The sequence below is a fragment of the Protopterus annectens genome, chromosome 6.part0, assembly GCF_019279795.1.
Source record: "Protopterus annectens isolate FY-2018-M chromosome 6.part0, PAN1.0, whole genome shotgun sequence".
In the NCBI taxonomy this organism is placed as follows: domain Eukaryota; kingdom Metazoa; phylum Chordata; order Ceratodontiformes; family Protopteridae; genus Protopterus; species Protopterus annectens.
In genome coordinates this window covers 245,640,564-245,668,553 of record NC_056737.1, presented here as the reverse complement: position 1 = coordinate 245,668,553, position 27,990 = coordinate 245,640,564, and positions in this window count along the sequence as shown.

Genomic DNA, 27,990 nt, shown 5'->3' with positions numbered 1-27,990 from the left:
AGTCATCATACCTCTGCCTCTGATGACAGTACCCAGTCAGGGTTGGTACAGCACCCCTGCCAGGCACAGGTACTATGTCCGTGGCCGGAGACAGTGATCTGTACAGCCTAGCAGGTACAGTCTGTGGCTGTCCCACAAACTACCGTATATGGCAGCCACATGGTGGAGCTGTGTGCATGCAGACACACACACACATTAAGCAAACAACTAGGGCTCACACATACACACACACATTACATCAACATTGGCCCATGCTGTACTGTTGTCCCTCACACACACACACACACACACACACACACACACACACACACACACACACACACACACACACACACACACAGACATGTCGATTGGATGGGTCACTGTCAGGCTCTGGCAAACAACAAAACGCCCTGTGCATATGATGATACCTGTGCCACCTCCTGTCATCTGCATTATTGATGGAGGGACAGGCTAACATGGTGCTGATGCACAGGGTGACACTATAGCAGTGTAGCAATAATAGCAAGTTGTCAACAAGGAAGTGTAACTACATCCTTGTAGGTATATCTGAGCAGACATTATGCATCAAAGCTCTTATTGTCAATGTAGCATTGTTTACACCACTGTTAGGTCTGAGTATGTATTATCCACCCATGTGCCACTTGGCTGAAGTGTAATGTGTTACCAGCATGTGTTAGTAAGTGGACAGTATGTGTGTGATGTGTGCAGTACAGATTAGCAAGTGTACATCTGTGAACGTGGTGGGTGCACACTGTCTGGATGTATGTGCATAGTGGGCACATGGGACGTGTGGCATACCCTGTTGTACACATTGTTAACATCTCATAGCATCTTTCAATGGCCAGTATGCATTCTACTAAGGTTATGTACTAACATGGGTAGACATGTGTATGACATGGGTTGACACTATGCTGTGGGTGATACCGTTAATATCTGTCAATGATTTGCGGTCTGGTAGTATACACAACCTCAACAGCATGACTATAAGCAATCATTGGATGATGTCCTGACAAATGACACACAGTAGTAGGGAACCCAGTATCAATTTGATCCTTCCGGTGCTACTCTATAACACTAACCAGTGGTAATGACCGCCACCCTTACTGTGACCACACTTGTTTGTCATATAGCCCCCTTAGGTACATGCAGACACACTAGGGATGTGTCCATCCAAATCTGGAAATGCATGGATTGGCCTACAATGCATTCCCTGGATGGGACATATCCTACACAAGAGTATCATACAGACAGATACCTGTTGTCTGATACATGCTGTATAGCAGTAAGCCGACTATGGCATAGTCATCTTCATGTACTATACATACTATCCCGTCAGTAGCACACAGGTGGTAGCCCTCAACATGTATGTTGGGTACCATTGTGTACATACAGACCCATGTTATGTCATGTGTCCCTTGGTATCCACATATACATAGGTATTGTGGAGTCCCACGGTGTATCACATAAGACATTAGAGGCCTGAATGCATATCCACAAGGCAGTCGTACACCTATAAAGACTGTCCATTCTTGGCAGACTTTGTTGTGTATGACCATGTCTGACATATACCCCAAGCATATACCCTCACTCACACTACTCTTAAGTAACTGTCATGGGTGTATGTGCCACAGAACATGACAGTGGACGGCCTTGTCACATACATACATATGTGACCTACGATCTGAGAAGCAGCGCACAACCTGTCAATGGAAACAAATGTATTCATGTAGTATGCAGGCTTCACACCTATGTAATGATTGAGGGAACATGTACACATATATATTTGCCATGCAGATACCTGATGTGTGCAATGCACGTACTGTTGTAATCATACCATAGTAAAAGCAAAATCCACACCACATTGACCAACAGTGACACACACACAGTCAGCATTTGCAGGATTCAAACCCCTACCTAACTATGTCATGATACTAGAGGGAGACGCATTAACATGGCTCGCTTTGCTTTACTGGCTGGTTTCCTTTCTCCAGCTGTATTTGTAGGATGCTGACATCATTAGTCTTTCCAAAGAGGAATATACCTCTTTTAGTGAGTTTTCACAGTCTCCAAAAAGGGGACACCTCTCAAAGGAAACTGCACACATATACACCCCCCCCCCACACACACACACACACACACACACAAACACACACACTCACTGTTTTCAGGATTCAAACCCCTACCTAACTATGTTATCATACTATAGAGAGACGTATTAACATGGCACGCTATTTGCTTTACTGACTGGTTTCCCTTCTCCGGCTGTATTTGTAGGATGGTGACATCATCAGACTGGACATGGTGATGTGTATACACTTTGTTTTATGCCATTCCAGGAATGGTCCATGTGGGTCAGCAGGTGTCAACAGCTTGCACAAGACCTCAGAATCCTTACCGTGTGTGATCTATCTGTGGACACATTGACATTCCGTCATATGTCAACACATATTTATGCACACCTTGTTGGTTTTGTGGATACTACATGTGTCTGGGATGTTGATAAAGGGCTATTCAAAGTCTATGTGACACATGTGTAGATGTGTTCATTGATGTATGTCCTGGGTGGCTGCCTTGCAAACAGTCTAGCATGTTTGGGAACCATGATCCACACATGAACATACCACGGTTGGTAGGTTTGTGTGTATGTCAGCTTCCAATAGGTCTGTTTATGACTGCAACCATGATGGACTCCATGATCTTGGAGGTCAGACTTCATAGGCGTACTGGACTTGACTTCCCATGGTGTGTTGTGCACCAACACTTGTGGGGAGTGCCATATGTAGCTGTGACACATTCAACGGTTCCACATCCTGTGTAGGGGTTGAGGCTCAGCTGACTGTTTAGGTGCATGATCTGTTTGTTCTGTAGTTTGTGAATGACACATATTGGGAATCAATGTATTCTACTTGCTGCCATGCTTTTAGCAGTGGGGGTAGCTGCTCATCCATTCTACATGTGATATCTCCTGGTATGATGATGTGGACTATTGTCAGTGGGAGATGGGTATGTACATGTGGGCCTGTCTGTCATGATGTCGGCATTGTCACTCAGGTACAGTTGGCCCTGACTCAGGACATATATGGGTGTACATTGCTATTTATGACATAGCTGAAGGAGGTGTCATGATTCAGTCTGGACTCCTTCTCAGCTACTCTTTACAAAACACCAACGAACATGAGCACTAATCCCTGTTATACTCTTTTACATGCTTAACACCCTACTGATCCTTTGTGATCAGGCTACAGAGTATGTCATGATAATATCCTGGCATGTCCAGGGGTCGGTTTCGTGTGTACTCTTCAGTCCAGCTGGTGGATATTGTGATATTGACACAATGTCACATCTGCCTCATGTACACAGACAACCCTCTCCTCCTCCCGACAAACTAAGATATATGTGTGAGATGCACCTATATAAACATACAGGGTGCTGAACTCTCTCGACCCATGACTGACACAGTCTATCAGGTGGTGAAGGTAACCACACACACCACATTTCAGTCTCACATATCCTCTAGCAACAGCACTCAAACCACATTATCACACATAGACATACTCGGATGCTGTAAATGTACTCTACCTAAGCAGCACAGACCACCAAAGCAGACACACATACACCTGCTACCCCACTACAATACCCACATATCACATAGTTCACAATGTCAGTGTGCCACACAGTCACTGCCCTTCGGGCTAAACAACACACCTAATACACTTGTAATAGGCAACACTTATTGTCAGACACATTGACGTACCACTCACCAGCCCTGACAAGGGAATAGTCACTTTGGGCTGTCTGTTGGGTGCCAGGATCTGCCGCATAACACAGGCAGTCAGGTCACTCCAAAGCACGTACAGGACTGGCACCATCATTGTCCATGCTGGTGTGTATAACCTCAGACGTTACTCCCTGGACCACATGACATGATACATGGAGGAACACTCTGATCATGTAGCCCAGGCCAGTATGACCCTGGCCTTGTCTAGCATCTTACACCCACCAAGTATGATGTCACAGTATATGGACACACATATCATATTTAATAGTTGCCTAACAAATTTGTTTAATTCATAGGGGATACAGTGTCTGTCAGCATATGGTGACATCCTCAACATGCCATGTAGCTTCACTATGGACAGCTTGCACCTGTCAACCTTGGACTTTGGTATGCTGGCTAAGGCTCTTGCTACCACCATAGTGCCTTTTTCAAGCAGGGCTCAGAAGACAAACACACCTCCATAGACATTACAGGTTAAATGAAACTAAGGGTAATGCTGCTCAACAACAGTCATGTTAACCTCATATTGCGGCCACTGAGGACTCTCCACAGTATGGAGGATAGCGATATCTATGCACTGACAGACGCCTGGTTCAGGCTCGCTTATGCACACCAGCACTACCAGGTTATGTTTCACACCATGCTGTCTGAAGACAAGACTTGGAACAGACAACACAACTAGGGGCAGTATACATATACATCACAGATACATGCACCTCCGGGTTAGTAGCACTAAACAAAGCATCACAGACCATACATATACAACTACCATTGTGCAATACTGCCTTTCAGTTTGTTGCCTGCTACAGAACACACTCCCAAACTCAGGGACCATTCTCGGCTTTCGTGGGAACTATGGAGAATATGAAGGTCTCCACAGACACCATTATATTGTGTGTCTTCATATACACAAATATTGACTGGGGATACTACTCAAGCCCTGACACCCTTACCCAACAGTCGCTACAATTTGTAGAGTCATATGCTATGGCACAACCAGTCAGCACAGCCACAAGGGGGAATACATATTGGACCTGATCATCACCAACATGGGGACTCTATGTTCCACACCAGCGATATACCCCTCATTGGTAAGGTCAGAACATACATGCATCTCACTGGACATACATATACCCTCCACACACCCATCCTGGGTAATCTTGGTGAACTTCTCATGAGCCAATGTCTCACATCACCGAAGCAAGGTGGTATCCTTCAGAAACCCTGAAACAGTGGCAAATACGGCTCACACTGCTGCATCCTTTACATACACATTCTATGGACACCTAATGGACTGCATGGATTGTGTTATCCCAAATAACAACAGGACTCACTACTCCAATGGTAGGGGACCTGTGTGGTAGACCCCAGCCATTAATAAGCTGTACAATGTCAGGAGGAAGCTACTACATGATAGAGCACAATCCCAGACTGGGAAGGCATCTGTGATCTGTACTAGCAGACAGCTACGATCACTCATGAACTTTTCTAAGGGCCGCTTCTGCCAGACAATTGCAACAGACACATAGGACTATCACACAGCCTTCTTCAGTTATGTCAGGAACCTGGGTGGACACTCACTGATATGCTGTGAGTTACTGCATACTGACTAAACCTACCCTGAACCCACTGGCATTGCCAACATCCTGGCAAAAAGGTTCAGTGCAGATGTCTCCCACCCATCCCCCCTAAGGAGCAACTATCCATCCCAACAGAGTATAACCTCCCTGACATCACACAGTAACAGGTGAGTGCTGCCCTCCCCAAAGCGTACATCACAGTATCAATGTGACCAGACGGTGTCCCAGCCTGCATCTTACACGAGCATCATGACAGACGCAACCCTCACATTACATCACTGTTCAATATCGGAGTTACCACAGGATATGTACCCAAGGAATGGCATACAGCAAGAGTGGTCCCACTCCATACAGTTGGTGCCACAATGGACCACAGACAATATTGCCCTATAAGCCTAAGTAGCCTGTTCTGCAAAACTATGGAGCATATTGTCATGGGACTCATACACATAGACATCAGGAACCTACAGACACTGTGTCCTACACATTTCAGCATTGTTGTGGGCAGAACTTGCCTCTTGAACATGTTTGTATTCTTTAAATGGCTAACAGGTCCATTGACATAGGAACGGCTGTCCACACAGCCTACCTGAACCCTGCAAAACCCTTCAACACAATAACCCACTGGACCATTATGCATAGACTCACCAGCGTAGATATGGACACATATCTCACACGATGGATTGATACCTGGATCAGGGATAGCACCCACATGGCCAGAATTGCAGGTGCCATGTCTGACTATACACCAGTTACACGTGGCATCCCACACGGCTCGGTCCTGGGACCTCTCTTGTTCAGTATATATTTGTCTGACATACAGGCTACCACAGGGGGAATATGGCTGAACATGTTTGCACTTTACTGCAAACTGAGTGCCATGATCAACTCTCCAGCTGCCACATGCATACTCAAACAGGGTCTCACAGAGATGGATAACTGGTGCCTGAGCCATGGCCTACAGCTAAATGCCATTAGTTGCATAGTCATCCCTTTTGGGAATAACAACATGCCCACATATTACCATATAGGTAGTACTCCATTACATACGGTAGGAGTTGTTAGGGATTTGGGGACATGACTTGTTCGTACTGTCACCTTTGACATTCACGTTGCCAAAGTGGTTGGACACACCTTCTATGTGGGCCACCTTATCCCATATGGTTTCACATCTAGATCGAGTGAGGTCATTGTACCCCTATACTCATCACATCCATGCTTGGTTACAATGCCACATTTGGGGTGTACCTTACCCGACACCTGCAGCAACTGTACTGGCCATGGAAGTTCCTCACCAAGCAGATCTAGGGACTCACACAGATGCCCTGCACAGTTCAGATGCAGTAACTCCAGCTCTACTCAGTCGTTTACCACCTACTCGGATATGATGTGTGCCTGTTGTTTACAGATATACCCAACCCAGAATTACTGGACATGCTCCACCTCAGGATATCTGACTCCCTTGGAGCTACACACTCCAGGGACGTATACCTCAGCACAGATGTTAATAGGACATTGTGGTGGGACAGATTCTTATCCCAGAGGCTCCACTCACTCGAGAATGTAATCCCATTTTCACATAGGCAGAGCCACCCACTGACCACCTACTGGAGACATCTTGACGACTGTATGGGTGATCGTATGTTTACCCCTGTGATATCTTCTGTGTCCCTGCTAGACAGAGGCACACTAGCCTGAACGTACATGGGCTATCTTGTGTAACCTACTATTCACACACACAGTGTAGTAATCTGACAGGGTTGCGAATGCCAAACACACTCTGGCTAGGCTTGTACATGCCCTAGGGCAGATAGCCTAGTATCAACCTCTGAGCCTATGCTAATGTTCAAGATGCACAATGCTTATTGCTGATACTGTTTGCAGGTCTTTATCATGTTTGCTTTACCAGTTTCTATGAACAACTTCAGTATCTGCAGAACATATTTGATTATGACAGGGTTCCACTATATTATAGATGTGTCTGTTGTCATATGACTGTGTGCACAGGGCGGATTGCTGTATAGTGACAGGTTCCTGGGTTAACACATGCAACTGCCAGATATGCGTGGCCCACTGCTGTACTCAGACATGGCCTAAGTGTGTGAGCATGCCCAGTTCTGCCATTCCATGTTTTGTTGCCTGACATTTGTCTCATTTATTCAAGTGTGTGAGCATGCCCAGTATGAGCTTTCAGTATGCTGCTATCTGAGGTCCACTACATTGGTTGATGTACATGACCGATATTAACATTTATATTGTGTGTGTTGGAAGTCAGGTTCTGTTCTCACTGCAGGACTCACCTTTGTGTCATAACTCGACAAGGATTATGCTGTGCCTGCAGGGTTTCAATGAAATACTTTGCATAGACTTATCAACATTCCTTCATACAGGCTGACCACTGCAATACTGTCATGGTGTACTGGTTCAATACTTTGGCTATAGTGCACAGTATTCTGGGTTCGAGGCCCATCACTGCTTTATATTTTCATACTGAGCAGACCAGACTGCTTAAGGGCCCGTTAAGCAAATATGAGCATGTTGGCTTTTGTTCAGCTATGCCCTACGTAGACCAGGCTTGTCCGACATTGCTCAATATTCACCAACATTGCTGGACGTTGCCCAATATTACTGAACATTGACCACAGTTGTGCTAGTTGGTGTGTGTGATTTTGTTTGCATATAGTACATGGTGGTAAATGCTGTTTAGCACTGCTTTATATTGCTTAACACATGGCAGTCATGTCTTAGGTGGTGCTGCAGGGCTGCCTATGTCAGATGCACATACTACACTCCCTGTACATGTTTGAAAGCAGGTAGTGTCAACTTAGGCATCCCTTTTACTATATGTGTGAGTCAGAGAGAGGTATAATTTCCAGAGTTCCTACTGAGCCAGTGTATGTGCTATGCGTTGCCTCTTTGCCAAGGCCAAAGCATACTGGGCATGCCTCCTTCTGCCTACTGGGGCAGGCTCAGGTTGTTCTTCCTCTGAGTCACACTCTGCCTGTGATGGCCTTGGCAATGGTGGGGGGCTGTTTGGCCCAAGCCTATGCTGGTCCTGCTGCAGCTGTTTTCGCAGGATCATATTATGTAGCACAGCACATACCATGACAATTTGGGTACATGTAGTTGGTGAGTACTGCAAGGCTCCACCAGATGTGTCCAGGCACTGGAACCGTGAATTGAGCAGCCCAAACACACGCTCTATTACATTACATGTTTGTGCGTGTGCCTCATTATGGCATTTCTGTTCAGGTGTGTGTGCGTTTCTGATGGGTGTCATCAGCCACGGCTCCAGTGCATAGCCAGCATCCCCCACTAGGTGACCATGTGGGATGTCCTCATTGGCAAATGTCTGGTACAGCTGCGTCAGATAAACCAAAGAATACAAAACCAAAGACAAACTTGCAAAAAAAAAACAGGACCAGCAAGAGACCTTGCAAAAAAAAAAAAAATCAACAACAAATAAGAAAAAAGCTATAAATTTTATTAGTGTGGTTGCCTTTGCTCAAAAAAACTGGGCTTCTTCAGAGATCAAGTAACAAAGTGTAAATGCAAACAAGGAAGCTTAAATACTCTAAAAGGAAATGATGTCACTTAACTTTTTAAAGCAAAACATTTTTTGAAGGAACTAGATTTGACCCACACCTCAGTTACATAACTACATTCAGTTTTGATTCCAGGGAGATTGTTTCTATTATTAAGAAAAATTGGATTTTCATCATGGATAACCCTTTACTAGTGAAGATATTTGGCACTATTCCAAAATTTGTGTTTAAGAGGAACAGGAATCTAAAGGAACTATTGCAGACTAATAACTCACACCAAAGTTTTAATAGGAAACCAGGGATGCACTTGTGTGGTTTTTGCAATAGATGTAAAGTAATAAAGGTTGGTCAAACATTTTTAGTGAGGGACAGGAAATTCACTATAGAACGCATCTTAATTGTGAAAGTAAAGGGTGGTTTACCATCCTTTGCAACTACTGTCCGTCTCTTTTTCACATTGAAAGGACCGCCCAGACTGCGTGACCGAATATATGAGCATTTATACGCTATAAGAACAAACAATGAGACTAATGCTCTTGCTAAGCATATAGTTGATTTTGTAGGTCATAGTTTCTCGTTCATGGCTATAGATCAAATTGTTCCATCCATTAGAGGGGGCCCTTTTCCATTATTATTAGAATTGAAGGAATTGGAATGGCAGTTTAGAACGGATGCCTTCCATACCCCTGGGTTAAATGACAATTGTAATATCACACCTGTTTTAAAATTAAGGAGTTACCAGTCGTGACTGTTGACATCATGAATTGTTATGTATATATAGTTGGTTTTATGGAAGAGTTTTTAGAGTTGCGTAAACATTAAGTATATAATACATACATTTTTATGTATATATAAAGATTTTTTCATCTTTTTTAATATTATTATTAGTGGATGTTAGGTAGGTAAGGTGATCAGTTTTTCTGGTATTTATTTTTACTACAACATTGTGGATATTTACTTTCATTTATATATATTTTTTATACACAAAAAGTTTTAAAAAATGTTTTGCTTTAAAAAGTTAAGTGACATCATTTCCTTTTAGAGTATTTAAGCTTCCTTGTTTGCATTTACACTTTGTTACTTGATCTCTGAAGAAGCCACTAATAAAATTTGCGTTCAGCTTTATTCTTGTTACGGAGAGATTTTTGTTGCTGGAGCAAGGTCTTGTGGCAGTGTTTCCTGTTTTGCAAGTTTGTCTTTGGTTTTGTATTCTTTGGTTTGCTGTTATGGCCACTGAGGGACCTGATAGCCCCAGCACACCGCATATTTTTTCTACAAATGATCGAAATGATGAAAATACGGAAATCAACTCTGACCATTCGAATCGGATGGCATCCATGCTAGCGTTACTGTCAGACAAATTGGACAGTCTTCACACTAGATTGGATGCTGAAAGGAAGGATGTCCCTATGAACAGTTCCGTTCCGGAACCCAGGAGTTCACCTATGCTACTTTCTACATTATTTACTAACGGAGCCACTATTGGCAGGAGTGACTCCATACCAGCAGCACAAGCCTCAAACTGCAGAATAATCAATTCCACGGTATCACGGGTGCTATTTCCTTTCCTGATACCGTTGATGTCCAAAACGCTGTGAGGGTTAACGGCCGTTCTGGCGATCCCAGCTTTCAAACAAATGGAGCACCTTTAGACGTGCGAGTCCCAAATCAAGTAAGTCCTACATTCAATATAATAAACTGGATGTCCGATACAGGGGCATTCTTGTTTACTGACCCAGGACTAAATGGTGCTAACCCCTTAAATGGGGGGTCCACTTTTACATTATCAGACAAGTTAAAATTATTTGATGGACACGTGTTAAAATTAAAGAAACTACAATTAGAATCATCTTATTTTAAACAGTGCATACAAGAAGGCATTATACCTAAGGGCCTTCGTAACTCTTTCGCACCTTCAGGGTTAATTAATACAGCTGTATTTTTCAATGATTTAAAAGAACTCTTTCAGGCTCAAGGGATACAATTGCTTAATCTTATTACTAAGCACTATGAACAACAAATTGGACAGCTACTATTAGATATTGAGGTTCTTGATAAGCAGTTAAAAGATGATTTAAATTTTGCTGCATTTAAAATTGATTATGAGCGGACTTTAACAAGCATAGAAGCAATGCTTGTTAAATTAAAACAAAATAAGGTCAAGAAGCTTGCCAGGGACAGACAGGCTTACCAATCTGATATGGCCTATCCTAAACTTAACTGGTCAGAACGAGAGAGTCGGGAAGCAGTTGGTTTCGATTCCAACAATACCGTGGAGGTTAATAATTTAGTAGATGTTGGCTCTAATAATGAAGTATCTGACCAGGGGGAATACACTACTGTGACCGGTCAAAGGCGTAATGTCGAATAAAGAACTACTACGCAAATAATAAACGAGGCAATAATAATTGGCATAATAACAATAACAACAATTTTAAAGACGCAACAAGAGATAGAATTTCAATCACCTAGTCCAACTGGTGACATTTTGGAAGAACATTCACCACAGGTTAATTTAACTGAGGACAAGGACAGGGGCCCTTTTCTTGGACCTGGAGGCCCTGTTATTTTGACTAATTCAACAGGAGACTTTAAAATTTATAATTTTACGGACTGTATATTTGAAAAAGAACTCATTGAACTGTTAGCGTATGGTTATACTTTTGTCCCTAGTAGGCCTGGAGATGTATCTACAGAGTTGATTAATTTAAAATGTTTTATTAGGAAGTTGAATTTGAGGTTATTTTTTAATAATGAAATTAATGATTCTAGCAATGTATCAAGTCTTAAAACCTTAAGTGTGTTTAATCCACCTCTCCACCCTGCCTTATTAGTTTTTGAACAAGCATGTGAAGTTGATTTGAGGCATTTATTTGCTAATAATTTTAAGGATAGAGTCAAATTTGAATATAACATTACTAGAGCCTCTTTGTAATAAATCTATAAGACTGTTAAAAAACCAAAAAGGGGAGGACTTGTGGTTTTTAACGACAGCACTTATAAAGAAAAGATGCTAGAAATTTTGGGAACGGATGCTTATGCTGAAGCATCCCTCAACGAAGTCCATGGTACTTACAATAGGATAAGAGGGTATTATCGTGACTTCTTCCTTGAAAACAAAATTAATCATGATACATACAATTACATTGACAGAACATTACCTAAAATACCGGTGATGTTCGGGATTCCAAAGATACATAAAAATTTGTTGAATCCCCCAATGAGAGCATTAATAGATGGGAGGTCTTCCATTACTTATTTTGCAGCCAAGGTGATTGATGAAATGTTGTCTAAATATTTGGGGTACTTCCCATCTATTTGTAAGGACTCTTGGCGTTTTTTAGAGGCTATTAGTAGTCAACCCTTCAACAGTGAGTTAAATTTTCTCACTGTTGATGTGGTTGACTCTATTCCCCATAATGAAGCGCTTGAATGGTTGTCTTTGTTATTATTGGAACTAGGGGCACCTAATGGTGAAATAGATGTTATTACTGGAATGTTAGACATAGTCTTGTCTTCCAATTACTTTATGTTTGACCAAAAATTCTTTTTGCAAAAAAAAGGCGTTGCCATGGGCTCCCCATGTGGAGCAGTGGTAGCGAACTTATTTATGAGTTATTGGGAAAAACATTTCCTTTTTGCTTCGAAAGATTTGTCTAGGTACATTAAATATTACACGAGATACCTGGACGATATCTTTATTTTATTTGAGGGAGACGAAACAGCAGCGGACAGTTTAGTGTCTGAAATGAATTCGACTACCGAATTCTTAAAATTTACTTACACCTTTGCAGCTGCAGGTATTGATTACCTTGATGTGAAACTCGAGAAAGATTTGGAAAATGGAGTGTATTGTTCAAGAATTTATAGAAAACCAACGTACTGCAATTCATTCTTGCATTTTTCCAGCCACCATCCTCGCGGCCAAAAGAAGGCTATTGTTAAAGGCCAATTTGTTAGGGCGAGCCAGTACGTTGGATCTTTTTTATGCTGAATGTAGTACTTTGACCGATATGTTCTTGAGACGTAATTACCCTTTAAAATTTGTTCAGGACATTTTGGAGGAGGTCACTATAAAAAGAGAGAATGGCTTTTATAGAGCTATTTTGTCAATTAATTTGGTTGAAGGTGATTTGACTAACATATCCCTTCACGAAATGATGCCTGAACATGACAATAATACATCTTTTGAAGGAACTAGATTTGACCCACACCTCAGTTACATAACTACATTCAGTTTTGATTCCAGGGAGATTGTTTCTATTATTAAGAAAAATTGGATTTTCATCATGGATAACCCTTTACTAGTGAAGATATTTGGCACTATTCCAAAATTTGTGTTTAAGAGGAACAGGAATCTAAAGGAACTATTGCAGACTAATAACTCACACCAAAGTTTTAATAGGAAACCAGGGATGCACTTGTGTGGTTTTTGCAATAGATGTAAAGTAATAAAGGTTGGTCAAACATTTTTAGTGAGGGACAGGAAATTCACTATTAGAACGCATCTTAATTGTGAAAGTAAAGCGGTGGTTTACATCGCCCTTTGCAACTGCTGTCCGTCTTTCTACATTGGAAAATATATGAGCATTTATACGCTATAAGAACAAACAATGAGACTAATGCTCTTGCTAAGCATATAGTTGATTTTGTAGGTCATAGTTTCTCGTTCATGGCTATAGATCAAATTGTTCCATCCATTAGAGGGGGCCCTTTTCCATTATTATTAGAATTGAAGGAATTGGAATGGCAGTTTAGAACGGATGCCTTCCATACCCCTGGGTTAAATGACAATTGTAATATCACACCTGTTTTAAAATTAAGGAGTTACCAGTCGTGACTGTTGACATCATGAATTGTTATGTATATATAGTTGGTTTTATGGAAGAGTTTTTAGAGTTGCGTAAACATTAAGTATATAATACATACATTTTTATGTATATATAAAGATTTTTTCATCTTTTTTAATATTATTATTAGTGGATGTTAGGTAGGTAAGGTGATCAGTTTTTCTGGTATTTATTTTTACTACAACATTGTGGATATTTACTTTCATATATATATATTTTTTATACACAAAAAGTTTTAAAATATGTTTTGCTTTAAAAAGTTAAGTGACATCATTTCCTTTTAGAGTATTTAAGCTTCCTTGTTTGCATTTACACTTTGTTACTTGATCTACTAATAAAATTTGCGTTCAGCTTTATTCTTGTTACAGCTGCGTCAGATGCCAGATATGGGAATCATGGTAGCTTCCAGGGCAGCCTGCACAAACATTCAGTATTATGCCCTGGGCATCACACACGACCTGGCAGTTGATGGAGGGGAAGCCCTTGCAGTTGAAGTAGACCTTACCCCGCTCGCCAGCTGGTGCTTTGATGCATATGTGCGTGCAGTCTATTGTACCCACTACCTCAGGGTATTCTGCTATTTGCTGTGAGAGACGCATATTGCTGGTCAATACCTCACGGGAATTGGGGAAATATACATGATCACCAACATGGCATCCAGGAACTGGTGTAGTACCCTGGATGCTGATGCCTGTGATATCCCCATCATATCACCAGTTGGTCTCTGGAAGGTACCTGTTGCTAATATTCTTAGGCCAACACATACCTTGGTTTCCACTGGGATCGGTTCCCCTCTGTTGGTTCTGTGTGTGAGGCGTGGCCTGCACAGCTCAACAATTTGCTGCAGGAGGTCTCTGTCCACTCTATAGCGCTCCACTATCTCCAGCTCATGTAGCCCCTGATAGGTTACCCTGGGCCTGTACACTCTTCTCCGTCTCCTCACAGTGGGTTGTCCAGCAGCATTTCCATTGTCACCACCCTCAGCATGTTGCATATGTCGCCTTATAACAGCAATGGCAGCCCCTAACATTTCTTTGTCTCAGTAAAGCTTTTTCACTTTTCACTTCTATTAGCTTACTGCAGTGTCTGTTGTGAGAAACATACTGGACTGTTGTTTGCAGAGTTTTAAGTGCTAGGCTGGGCTGGGCTAGTGTACTGCCTGTGTAATTGCCTGATTCTGATTGTTTTCACCTGCTAGCTCTGCTAGTACTCCCTGGTAGCTTCCTACTATTTGTTGTGCTTCCTTTTTCCTTTCTGTTTCCTCGGGGGGGAGTGCTGCGCACACAAGCACAAACACGTGCACAGCAGCTAACACGCACGCACACATGCTTACATGGACTAAAACTTGCTTATTCGGGTTAACACGCGCGCACACCAGCGCAACCGTGCTTACAACTCTTTAAACAGCCTTATACATGCTTACTCCAACTTAAACAAGCGCACTCACGCTTACAAGCACACAGTCTGTCTTACTCGGGTTTACACACGTGCACACGCGCGCATACCCGTTCAGCAAGAAACTTTGGTGTTATCCACGGCATACACCTTCCATTTCTTGGCTTTCCCTAGCCTACCTGTTGACACACCTCTTTCCATGATGTATAAATGACAGCTGACACATGCCACTCTGCTCCAATGAGCTTCACTTCTTTCATACATACCCCCCTCTTGATGTTACCTATCTTCTACTCTGTTACTCCCCATATCCTACTCCTACACTCCACTGACTGTGCTCATTTGCTATGTAAACTTGTGATTCACTATCCTAACACTTATTTACATAGGATTGCCTACTGATGCTTGGTTACATCTCTTAGACTGAGCTTCCCCCCTTAGCAACCTCTACTCGGTGGCCATGTTGTCTTCAGCCTGCCATTCCCTTGCATTGTACATTAACAATTTCAATAAAATCCACATTTGTGGGTTTTAATTTTTAGTATTCTGGGTTTTAGAGTGCAGCCCATTTGCGTGGCACTGCGCTATGCTTAAACATCGGAAATTGGCAAAAAAACATTATTTTTATTTTCATATTGCATCAGGAAACATTTCCAATGGCCATATACTTGGCCATTGGCATGCTTCCTGCACTGGATGCAACCTTTATTTGGAGCTGTCACGGCTCCGTTTTGCTATTTGCAGAATGGTACTCAGTTGTCAACTGAGTACATTTCTGCAAATAACACTGCTCTTACTCGGACAGGTTCGGGTTTCCTGAATCGCAAATCTACCTCATTTGCATATCTTTCACCTGCAATTCAGGTAGTTTGCATATCCCAGCCCTGTCCGTGTAAGAACCGTTTTAGGAGCTCTCTTACACGCCCCTAAAGGCTGTTCCTGGATCGCTCGTCGGATATGATGGCTGTATGAAGTCTTACTCTACTCTAAGACTCCGTGCAAGCCTTCATGAATCCGGCCCTCTGTTTACATAACAGAAAGAGCTCATTACTTCTTTCATCTGCAAACCAAATGAATATATCCACTACATAATCAAATTTCTTTGTTTTAGGTAATAAGATGTGTAAACAAAACCAGGAAACTTCGTGCATTAGATAAAGCAAAACACATGAACTTCCTTATTTTGTTAAATTAAAAGAGCAAAGCACAAAAGTATTGATGCTGAATTACTAACAGTCTCCACAGAATTTAGAATGAGATACCCAACAAGTATACAAGCCTCATGGCATGATATAGGGATATTTTCTGTAGTACAGATGAGGTGCAATAAAATTAAAATCGTCAATGTCTGATCTATTTAAATGCCATATTTTTGTCATTTCTTGTCAAAATTAAGAGCATTCCTAGCATTTATGTTAGATATTAATCAAACAATTATTGCAATAACTTATTACTAACAATCATTTACTATACAGATGAAAAAGCTGCATATTTAAACAGGCATTTCTTTATTCTTTCATACATGGCCTTTGTGACATAGTGAGGAGGTTATTTCTGAATCAACCCCCCCAAGTAATCACCTCATCTAGATTATTAAAACTGCATTTTACTAAAGAGGCCACATTCTCCCTTATCTTCAACAAATGTATTGCTTTGTTTTAATACTCAGCCTCATTTTTGCAGTATTAAAGCAAAACCTTTGGAGTACCGGTATTCCTTAAACTGTTGAAATTAATGTAGTGCAAAACTGATCTCTTAGAATTTTTAACTATTCTGATTATCTATGCTACCAAACAGATGCAGAATAATACTGATTTTACCCCACCACCTTTTAACTGATGACAATCCAGCCCATCAGTCACTAAACTTATATGTAATTTGGCCCAACTGATGTTTTTTAATACCTTTATATTGTAATTCTTCCTTAATAGCTGAAGCAGTTCCACTTACATTATAATATAATTAGAAAATAACTACTTCCCTTATTGCATGCCATCTGTACAAGGCATAAATGGCTTCAATTTAAACTTTAGTCAAGTGACATGAGCAACAATATATTCAGTTAAAAAGGGGGGTGGTTATTGCCATAGTGAAGCTATTATCCTTTTTGTAAATCAATTTTAGCATATTTATAAGGGTTTCTGTGTGTTTGTCGCTTTGTTAAATATTTCATGCTTGACGTATACAGTTCTGTTGTACTTCCATCTTCAGGTATTATACAGATTTTGTCCTGAGTATCCATTCTTTGCTGTTGATATAATGCTTTACTAATTTCATTTTTTTACCCTGACCCTACCTTACCTCCCCCACCCAATAGACAAGTTTCAAACAATTGCACTTATGGTCCAAATACAACAGTCTAATCAAGAAGTAGAGGGCATTTTAACTGAAGCAGTAGCTATTTATTTTCCTATAGGATAACTTCAGTATGGTGGACTTTATAATAAAATTGTTATTAAATTTCAGTGTTATTATTTATTGGAATATTAGTTTACATGGTGTTATGCTTCTGATTCTTAAACTATTTTGTTTGGAAATGTTGAAAGGATACAAGTGACCTGAAAGAGTTATTCTCTTTGTTTTTCCTTCCTCTTAATTGATAGATGTAGCAGTAACAGGAGGATACTTAAAGTAAGACACGGAGGTTACCTAGCCTGGTGAAACAGGAGGATAAAGTCCTGAATATTCCCCAGATTATCAGCGCATGTGCAGGAAGGATTGAAAGTATTGGAAGGGCAAGTAGGAAAGTGGCAGCCTAGGCTGTCTACAACAGCAGCATTAAGAGTCTGGCAACCACTGCGTTACAACCAATACACCACTCCATCAGGAGGTCGCTCATGAGCAAAAGCTCATATGCAACTCTCAGAGACAGCTATAGCAGTATTCACAAGACAGCTGTTGGGTTGTGGGATTACGGCATACTCCCCATTAGCATTATAACACTGCAACAGCATCTATGAGGTCCTTATTAATCCTGGATATTTGTCAGGTAGAGCCCAAGAATGATGCATCTGGTAGACCCAGTCAGAGGAGAGAAGCTGGTGCTGCTGATGGTCACTTGTGAGGAGCTTAAAAAAGTATAACATTTCAATGAGAGTCCACAGACAGGTCCTGTTGCTGAGACTGGGGGAATAAGCACTCAGGAAGTTTTTGTTCTTTCCTGAGCTTAAATCATGTTTGTTCTGTTTATTCCCTCAGCTCAAGGCATTTTGTTCTCCATATATGGGCAATAACCCCATTTATTGTGTAGCATAAACAGTCTGAATGGGTTTTTGGTGCTATTCCCCAATTTCTGTCACCCCCCCCCGGTTCTTGTCAATCCAAAACCTTTTCATAACTGTAATCCTGAAGGATACCTTTGACTTTGATTACTCTTATAGTTAAATGTTAATGGTCTGAATGAGAAAAAATGGATGCCTTTACAATTACTTCCATAAAGATTTGCAAATGAATATAGGGCGTGTTCAAAATTCGTATGTTACAGCAGAGAATGAGAACTTATGCAGGTAGAGAGGATGGCCCTACAAATCTTTATTTAAGTTTCTCCAACTTTCTCAAACAATCCTGCAACTTGGTTAGTACAGAAAGAGAGAGAGGCTTTATTAAACGTGGTGTCATACGGTTATATTGCTATTACGATCTTGCTATGGAGCAAACTAAGCATTCCTACTTTTGCAACTAAGCTTGAAACAGAGATTTCCAGGCTGAGAGATGAATCCATGTTAAAAGGAACCAGAATACAGTGCTTAATCTAGAGATAAACACAATCTTTTGGCAAAAAATGTATAAGAATTCCCTCCATACTCCTCAGATGTTCAGTCAGGTTTTAGGAGATGTGAAAAACTTCATTCTAAATCTCTTGAATTTATTCCTATTAAATTGTATATAAAGCAACTGTGATTTCCTTGTGAAAGTTTCAAACACAACCATCCCCAAACCAGTTAGTAGGTAACAACTGATCAAGAACAAAACTTACCAAAGAACCACCTGCACTGAACAATAAAGCATTTCTGCAGAGAGGCCAAGCCTCCTTAACTCCCCATGTGGGAATTAAGCCCCCACGTATTAACTCCATTGTCAAACAAAAATGAAGAAAGAATAACATTTCCAGCATAGTGCACAGCAGTCTCACATAAACATCAACCATACACTGCCTCTACTGATACCAACTTCAAAAAATATAGACATTTAAACAGGTAACAGTCAGAAGCTGATCACACCGCCATCAACTGTTAGTAAGAAAGATGATTTTGGAGAACTCCTCACCTAAAGTATTATATTAGTAGCAGTTATATATTTTCCTTGACATCCTGATCCCACAGAAACAGCAACACAAACAGCATACAGGTATTGTAAGTGAATAGGTTCAATTCTACAAAAAAGCTTTATACTTCCAATAATGTGCCTGCTCAAGAAGTTCAAATCAAAAACTACTTTAGTGAATCCGCTCTTGCTCTCTCTCTCTCTCTCTCTCTCTCTGTCTCTCTCTATTTTTTCTAAAATTAAAGGCAACATTCTAGATTCTGCTATTCCAGCCAAAGTAATACTTTCTGCTATTTAACAGTTCAAACTGAGTAGAGGGCTTTTCTATACTGCTCTTAGTGAAAATCCATAAACAACTTTTTATTACTTCCCTAGTTATCATTTCTATATGGTTCACTGGGCAGTCTGTGCATCATCAATCTTTGATTGAAGCCTTCAATACCCACAGTTCCAAAACAAGGAAGGAATCCTCTTTACCATCTTTGTATCATCCTATCTCACTCATTAATAAATAAGCTAAAATACTTGCAAAAATTCTGACTACTCACTTAAACAGAGTTTGGAGGAAACTTACTCAAATATAAAGGTACAGCTTTATTTAGAGGCTGTAATTATTGAGACCACATTTGGAATACCCTCTCTATCTTAACATAGGCAACATTTCTACAAAGCCAAGGAACACATCTGACTCCTACATGAGGACTTACCTTTGGGGTTACATATTTTACAGCAGTTTAATGGAGTCACATTTTGGCAGACAAACTGGGTAGGCCAGGATGGCTTGCAACTGTTTACAGATGCAGCCAGGGGGCTTGGGTATAGGAGTGTTCTTTGCGGGCCAATGGTTTGCAGTGCCATGGCTGCTCCAGTGACCAGAGGAATGGAAGCAGGATGTTGCCTTTTTGGAACTGATGCCAATCTGGACAGTGTCAGTAGTGTGGCAGGATTGTTTGAGAGGTAGGACGGTTGTGTTTAATTCGGACAATATTACAGTTGTGAGAGTTTTACAAGATAAGACAGTGAAATCTGAATGTTTGTTGAGGGTATTGCGTAAACTAGTGCAGCAGAGCTTGTTGATTACATTTTCTTTTCCAGGAGCACATATCCCAGGGGTGAAGAACAGGATTGCTGACACCCTGTCTCATTTTCAGTTTTTCAAGTTTTGACAGGTGGCTCCGATGGCAGCAGGGGACCCCACAGTGGTACCAGAGCAGGTTTAGTGAATTGGGCAACAGTGATCAGCAGGTTGGTTCAGCAATCATGGGTGGTGTCCACCAGGAAGGCTTACGGTAGGGCTTTACATGATTTTGACAGTTTTGTTAGTCAGCTATCAGAGGAGGAATGCTTGTGGTCGGAAGAGTTGCTGTTGCAATATTTAGCAGTGATGAGGGCTCAGAGCAGGGCCGTGAAGTCAGTGAGAGTGGTTTTTGGCTGCTATTGGAGTGTTTGCACAGATGGCAAGACTGGGATATTTTACTAAATCCTGGACAGTTAGTCGAGTGTTGAAAGGATGGGGCAGGGAGGAAGGCCTGAATATGGATAAGCAATGGCCATTGAAAAGTGTTGTTGCAGGGTTTGGATAAGATTTTTGGTGATTCAGAAGATTATGTTGTGTGGGGAACGTTGAGTGTATGGATGTACTTTGGAGCTTTTTGGGTGTCAGCACTGTTGGGGTCATTGGTATGGGATGATGTTATGTTGATGCCAGGGGAAGTTCACATTAGGTTATGGTCATTAGGGTTCCTATCAGTTCATTGAAACTTCAGCAGTTCGAACACCATATGTGAAGTCCGAAAACTGATTATCGCGAAGCCGTGGAACACCAAATTTTTTCTCAGGGAAAGAATTCAGTGGGCCATTACTGCGGCTTCACTATTCCCTCCACTGTGGTGCGAAGGTTACGGACGGGGTTAAGGTAAGTGTGCGAACAGACCGGGTTAAGGTGAGTGCACAATAGTTAGGGACGTTAGGGTTAGGGAGCGGGTAAGGTGAGTGTGCAATAGTTATGGACCTTAGGGAGCGAGTAAGATGAGTGCATGATAGTTAGGGACCTTAGGATTAGGGAGTGGGTAAGGTGAGTGTGCAATAGTTATGGACCTTAGGGTTAGGGAGCAGGTAAGGTGAGTGTGTAATAGTTACGGACCTTAGGGTTAGGGAGCGGGTAAGGTTAGTGTGCGATAGTTATGGACCTTAGGATTAGGGTTTGGTTAAGGTAAGTGGATAGATAGTGGTGTATGTACGGTTTAGTGTAAGGTTTTGTGATGTGTATATGTGTGGATTATTTATTTTGGTGTGCTTGTGTTGTGTGTGTGTTTTCTTGGAACAGCGATTTTTTTCCCTGGGAAAAAAATCACTGTTCTAAGCTTTCAATGGTTTTGCACTTCAAGGTTAGAAGTTCGAACATATGGTTTTTGAACTTCTGCCATTTCATCTAAGTGTTAGAGACCCAGTCATCAAAATCTGATCAAGTGGGAAAAGGGGCAACAATAGTTCTGCGGGAAGATAGGCAGGTGCTGATGTGCCCAGTAGCATGGGGAAGGAGACTGCGTGTAGTTCAAGACACAGTTTTCAGGTCTGTAGGAGGTAGGGCATTAACGGGGGGGGGGGGCAGTTGAATTTAGTCATGAGAAGGGCCCTTTGTAGTATGGGTCTGGAGGGAGATACATTTTCTGCTCATTCTTTTCTTATGAGGAGGGTGTCAGATGTGGCAAAGGGGGTAGCTCAATTGAGGTTATTAAAGTGGTGGGGCACTGGTCTTCCAATGCTTTTTTGGGTTATATTAGATGAGGGTGGTTGTTTTCTTATTCCATTGTTAACATTTTTTAGGTTCTCTTGTTCAATTCTCGGCTGGAGCGCCTTCTGCGAGGAGTCTGCATGTCCTCCCCACGGTCGAGTGATGTTAAAGACATGCAGGTAAGTGCGAGCCTGAATGGGCGTGCCTTCTTTAAAGGTTGGGCGTCGGGCTGGCACCTCAGCACCATAAAAATCTACTGCCAATCATGAGCAGACCAGAGTTCCGCTGTGGTGACCCCTAACCGGGAAAAGCCAAAAGTCTATTTAGGGAGAAGGATTATCATCTTGGGCCACTCTTATGTGTATTGGGTAGCAAGGCGGGCTGCGGTTAGGTCTAATGGCACTGATTTGGGATTACATCAATTCAGTTCAAAGGTCATCTGGCATACCATTAGAGTGCTGAAGTGGTATCGGTTGCTACAGGTATTGTCAACTGGGGTTCCCTTGAATTTTGTTGGTACATTTAGGAGGTAATGATTTGGGTGTGACACCAAAGCCACAATTAGTTTATCAAATATGTAAAGACTTTTTGACTTTAAGGAAGTTTTATCCATTGTTATGTTTGGTGTGGTCAGAGATTATTCCTCAGTTAGTGTGGAGGGAGGCTAGAAAGTTTTCTGCAGTTGAGAGGATGCGGAAATTTGTAAACTTTACGCTGTTGAAGCAGTTGGGGGGGATGGGAGTGGGTACTATACGGCATATTGAGTTTACTGATAAGGATCCTATGTGGTTCAGGGCAGATGGAGTTCATCTTAGTGATTTTGGCCTTGACTTATTTAACATTAATCTGGGGTTGTTTTTGGAAGGATTAGTTAGGGATTGGAGGGAGTGAGGGAGAACAGCCTTTTGGGGTGGTGGGCAGAGAAGAGTGACAAGCTTGGCCCTCTTTTGTTCCAACCTCTGGTGGATAATTTGGGGAAGGATTTTGGATTGGTGGAAGAGTGTCAGTGGATGCTGTTTGGACTCCGTGGTTTGGTTTCGAAAGAGGTGTTGAGTTGAAGGTGAGCAGTGGAACACTGCCTTGAAAGTGTGAAGATAAGCGAGCAAATGGGGGACGCTGCTTATTCCAAGGGTGAGTGGTGGTACACTGCCCTTACGGATGATCATTTAATGCTTTCACTCTCCATTGAAATGAAGTTATGTTTAATAAAGTTGATGTATTTATTATTATGTTCAAGAATAAAGGTTGTCAAAAGTCCTTTTTGGTGTGCGGTTGCTTTATTAAAGTGGAACGTGACAAAAGCACTTAGAAGTTTCGTAAACAGTCTGTTGATTTTAGATGGAGTACCATTATTTTCTTCTTGTGTTCCTGACATTTTTATTGTTTCTATCATTTGTGTGAGCCTTATTCTGCCAGTGGTATGCAGTCCTGGTTGTGAGGCACTGTTTTGGTGTTATATCCCACTAAGAATAGAACAGTTAAGCCAGCTTCCAAGCCTTCAGGACAACTTCCACGCACCCAAACCATTAGTCATTTCCAGCTGAATTGAGTAAAGTTAGGTTTGGGTGCCAAGCCTTTCAGAGCTTTCAAGTCAACAGATAGATGGAGGCTGAAGCCATGAGAATGACAATGCTAATAAAACAAAATGAATGTCCACACCCTGGCATAAAAACATACAAAATAAGGCAGATGGGGGGCCTACTGCAGCAGTGAGAAACTCAAACATTGGTTGTTATGTTAAGTTCACTTGTGTTCTTCTTAATGATCATTGCTGCAGTAGCCTAAGCTATATGTGTAGATTACCATAGCTTAAAATGAAAAGGAGGATGAAAGATGCGGATCCAGGAAACCCTGGAGCATGTTCCTAGCAAAGTCTGTCCTAAACCTGAAAAAGAAATCCAGCTTATAGTGCTTTGCAAAAGTGTACAAAGAGGACCAAGTTGTGCTGCTAGAATACCTCTAGTAATACCTCTCAGCTGTACAGTTTTTCACAGAATGTCCAGATTTTTGCCTCATATTTATGGTCTGTTTTTCATAAAAATGAGGTTTTCTGGCAAATTAGTGGAAAATCATTAAAGACTGAAGTTAGAAAATAATGACATACATTTGAGTTTCAGACTTCGAAAAATTCATGCTAATGCAAAACCTATTATTCTATCAACTTTCTAAGTTCGTAAGAGCAATATTTAAAAATTGTTCATATTTTTGGGCCCTTGTCCCACTTTTATTTATGGCTTTGCCCAGATTTCTTGTTCTAAGAGGTTGAGAGGTATGTCTCTAGTATCCAGTTCTTTCCAAAAAGCTGTAGATGAAACCAAAGCCTTGACCCTGTCTGGAATTGCTTTGCTGTGGTGGTTGTAACAAAAAAAAGAAATAGGGGGATCTGAAGTGAAAGACCTGCTCTGGTAGAGTTTTTAGTAGAATCTAGATCAGAAGCTGTTGTTAAAAAAAGGGAGAATTAGTAGGGTATATAAAATATTGCATGATAACTATAGGAATCAATCAGAGGAGGTTAGAGAGAATTGTGAAGAGAGATTGGAAGAGAAATTCACAAATAAACAATGGGAGGATATATATATATATATATATGGCTCTCAAATATTCAACAAAGTCTAGACAATTTAAGATTTTTGTTTGGAAGAGTTTGCATATGTGTACCCTAAGCAGACAAATGTTGGAGTTGTGTTGGAGAATAAAGAGGTGATTAGGCACATATGTTTTGGGAGTGTAATGAGATGGCAGACTTCCTGCAGAACACTCTGTCAGAAATATTAGGTGAGCAAATTGGTGTAACTAAGGACATTTTTTTTTTAGCTGTGATACAGAATTACAATTGCCTAGACACAATAAGGCCTTGATGAGTACAATTCTGTTGGCTGACAAAAAAACACTTACTAGTAAATGGAAATCAAGGTCTAAACCATCTGTAGACCCAGTCAGAGGAGAGAAGCTGGTGCTGCTGATGGTCACTTGTGAGGATTTTAAAAAAGTATAACATTTCAATGAGAGTCCACAGACAGGTCCTGTTGCTGAGACTGGGAGAATAAGCACTCAGGAAGTTTTTGTTCTTTCCTGAGCTTAAATCATGCTTGTTCTGTTTATTCCCTCAGCTCAAGACATTTTGTTCCCCATATATGGGCAATAACCCCATTTATTGTGTAGCATAAACAGTCTGAATGGGTTTTTGGTGCTATTCCCCAATTTCTGTCACCCCCCCCCCCGGTTCTTGTCAATCCCAAACCTTTTCATAACTGTAATCCTGAAGGATACCTTTGACTTTGATTACTCTTATAGTTAAATGTTAATGGTCTGAATGAGAAAAAATGGATGCCTTTACAATTACTTCCATAAAGATTTGCAAATGAATATAGGGCGTGTTCAAAATTCATATGTTACAGCAGAGAATGAGAACTTGTGCAGGTAGAGAGGATGGCCCTACAAATCTTTATTTAAGTTTCTCCAACTTTCTCAAACAATCCTGCAACTTGGTTAGTACAGAAAGAGAGAGAGGCTTTATTAAACGTGGTGTCATACGGTTATATTGCTATTACGATCTTGCTATGGAGCAAACTAAGCATTCCTACTTTTGCAACTAAGCTTGAAACAGAGATTTCCAGGCTGAGAGATGAATCCATGTTAAAAGGAACCAGAATACAGTGCTTAATCTAGAGATAAACACAATCTTTTGGCAAAAAAATGTATAAGAATTCCCCTCCATACTCCTCAGATGTTCAGTCAGGTTTTAGGGAGATGTGAAAAACTTCATTCTAAATCTCTTGAATTTATTCCTATTAAATTGTATATAAAGCAACTGTGATTTCCTTGTGAAAGTTTCAAACACAACCATCCCCAAACCAGTTAGTAGGTAACAACTGATCAAGAACAAAACTTACCAAAGAACCACCTGCACTGAACAATAAAGCATTTCTGCAGAGAGGCCAAGCCTCCCTTAACTCCCCATGTGGGGAATTAAGCCCCCCACGTATTAACTCCATTGTCAAACAAAAATGAAGAAAGAATAACATTTCCAGCATAGTGCACAGCAGTCTCACATAAACATCAACCATACACTGCCTCTACTGATACCAACTTCAAAAAATATAGACATTTAAACAGGTAACAGTCAGAAGCTGATCACACCGCCATCAACTGTTAGTAAGAAAGATGATTTTGGAGAACTCCTCACCTAAAGTATTATATTAGTAGCAGTTATATATTTTCCTTGACATCCTGATCCCACAGAAACAGCAACACAAACAGCATACAGGTATTGTAAGTGAATAGGTTCAATTCTACAAAAAAGCTTTATACTTCCAATAATGTGCCTGCTCAAGAAGTTCAAATCAAAAACTACTTTAGTGAATCCGCTCTTGCTCTCTCTCTCTCTCTCTCTGTCTCTCTCTATTTTTTTCTAAAATTAAAGGCAACATTCTAGATTCTGCTATTCCAGCCAAAGTAATACTTTCTGCTATTTAACAGTTCAAACTGAGTAGAGGGCTTTTCTATACTGCTCTTAGTGAAAATCCATAAACAACTTTTTATTACTTCCCTAGTTATCATTTCAATATGGTTCACTGGGCAGTCTGTGCATCATCAATCTTTGATTGAAGCCTTCAATACCCACAGTTCCAAAACAAGGAAGGAATCCTCTTTACCATCTTTGTATCATCCTATCTCACTCATTAATAAATAAGCTAAAATACTTGCAAAAATTCTGACTACTCACTTAAACAGAGTTTGGAGGAAACTTACTCAAATATAAAGGCACAGCTTTATTTAGAGGCTGTAATTATTGAGACCACATTTGGAATACCCTCTCTATCTTAACATAGGCAACATTTCTACAAAGCCAAGGAACACATCTGACTCCTACATGAGGACTTAACTTTGGGGTTACATATTTTACAGCAGTTTAATGGAGTCACATTTTGGCAGACAGACTGGGTAGGCCAGGATGGCTTGCAACTGTTTACAGATGCAGCCAGGGGGCTTGGGTATGGGAGTGTTCTTTGCGGGCCAATGGTTTGCAGTGCCATGGCTGCTCCAGTGACCAGAGGAATGGAAGCAGGATGTTGCCTTTTTGGAACTGATGCCAATCTGGACAGTGTCAGTAGTGTGGCAGGATTGTTTGAGAGGTAGGACGGTTGTGTTTAATTCGGACAATATTACAGTTGTGTGAGTTTTACAAGCTAAGACAGCTAAATCTGAATGTTTGTTGAGGGTATTGCGTAAACTAGTGCAGCAGAGCTTGTTGATTACATTTTCTTTTCCAGGAGCACATATCCCAGGGGTGAAGTACAAGATTGCTGACACCCTGTCTCATTTTCAGTTTTTCAAGTTTTGACAGGTGGCTCCGATGGCAGCAGAGGACCCCACAGTGGTACCAGAGCAGGTTTAGTGAATTGGGCAACAGTGATCAGCAGGTTGGTTCAGCAATCATGGGTGGTGTCCACCAGGAAGGCTTACGGTAGGGCTTTACATGATTTTGACAGTTTTGTTAGTCAGCTATCAGAGGAGGAATGATTGTGGTCGGAAGAGTTGCTGTTGCAATATTTAGCAGTGATGAGGGCTCAGAGCAGGGCCGTGAAGTCGGTGAGAGTGGTTTTTGGCTGCTATTGGAGTGTTTGCACAGATGGCAAGACTGGAATATTTTACTAAATCCTGGACAGTTAGTCGAGTGTTGAAAGGATGGGGCAGGGAGGAAGGCCTGAATATGGATAAGCAATGGCCGTTGAACAGGAGAATTTTAAAAGTGTTGTTGCAGGGTTTGGATAAGATTTTTGGTGATTCAGAAGATTATGTTGTGTGGGGAACGTTGAGTGTATGGATGTACATTGGAGCT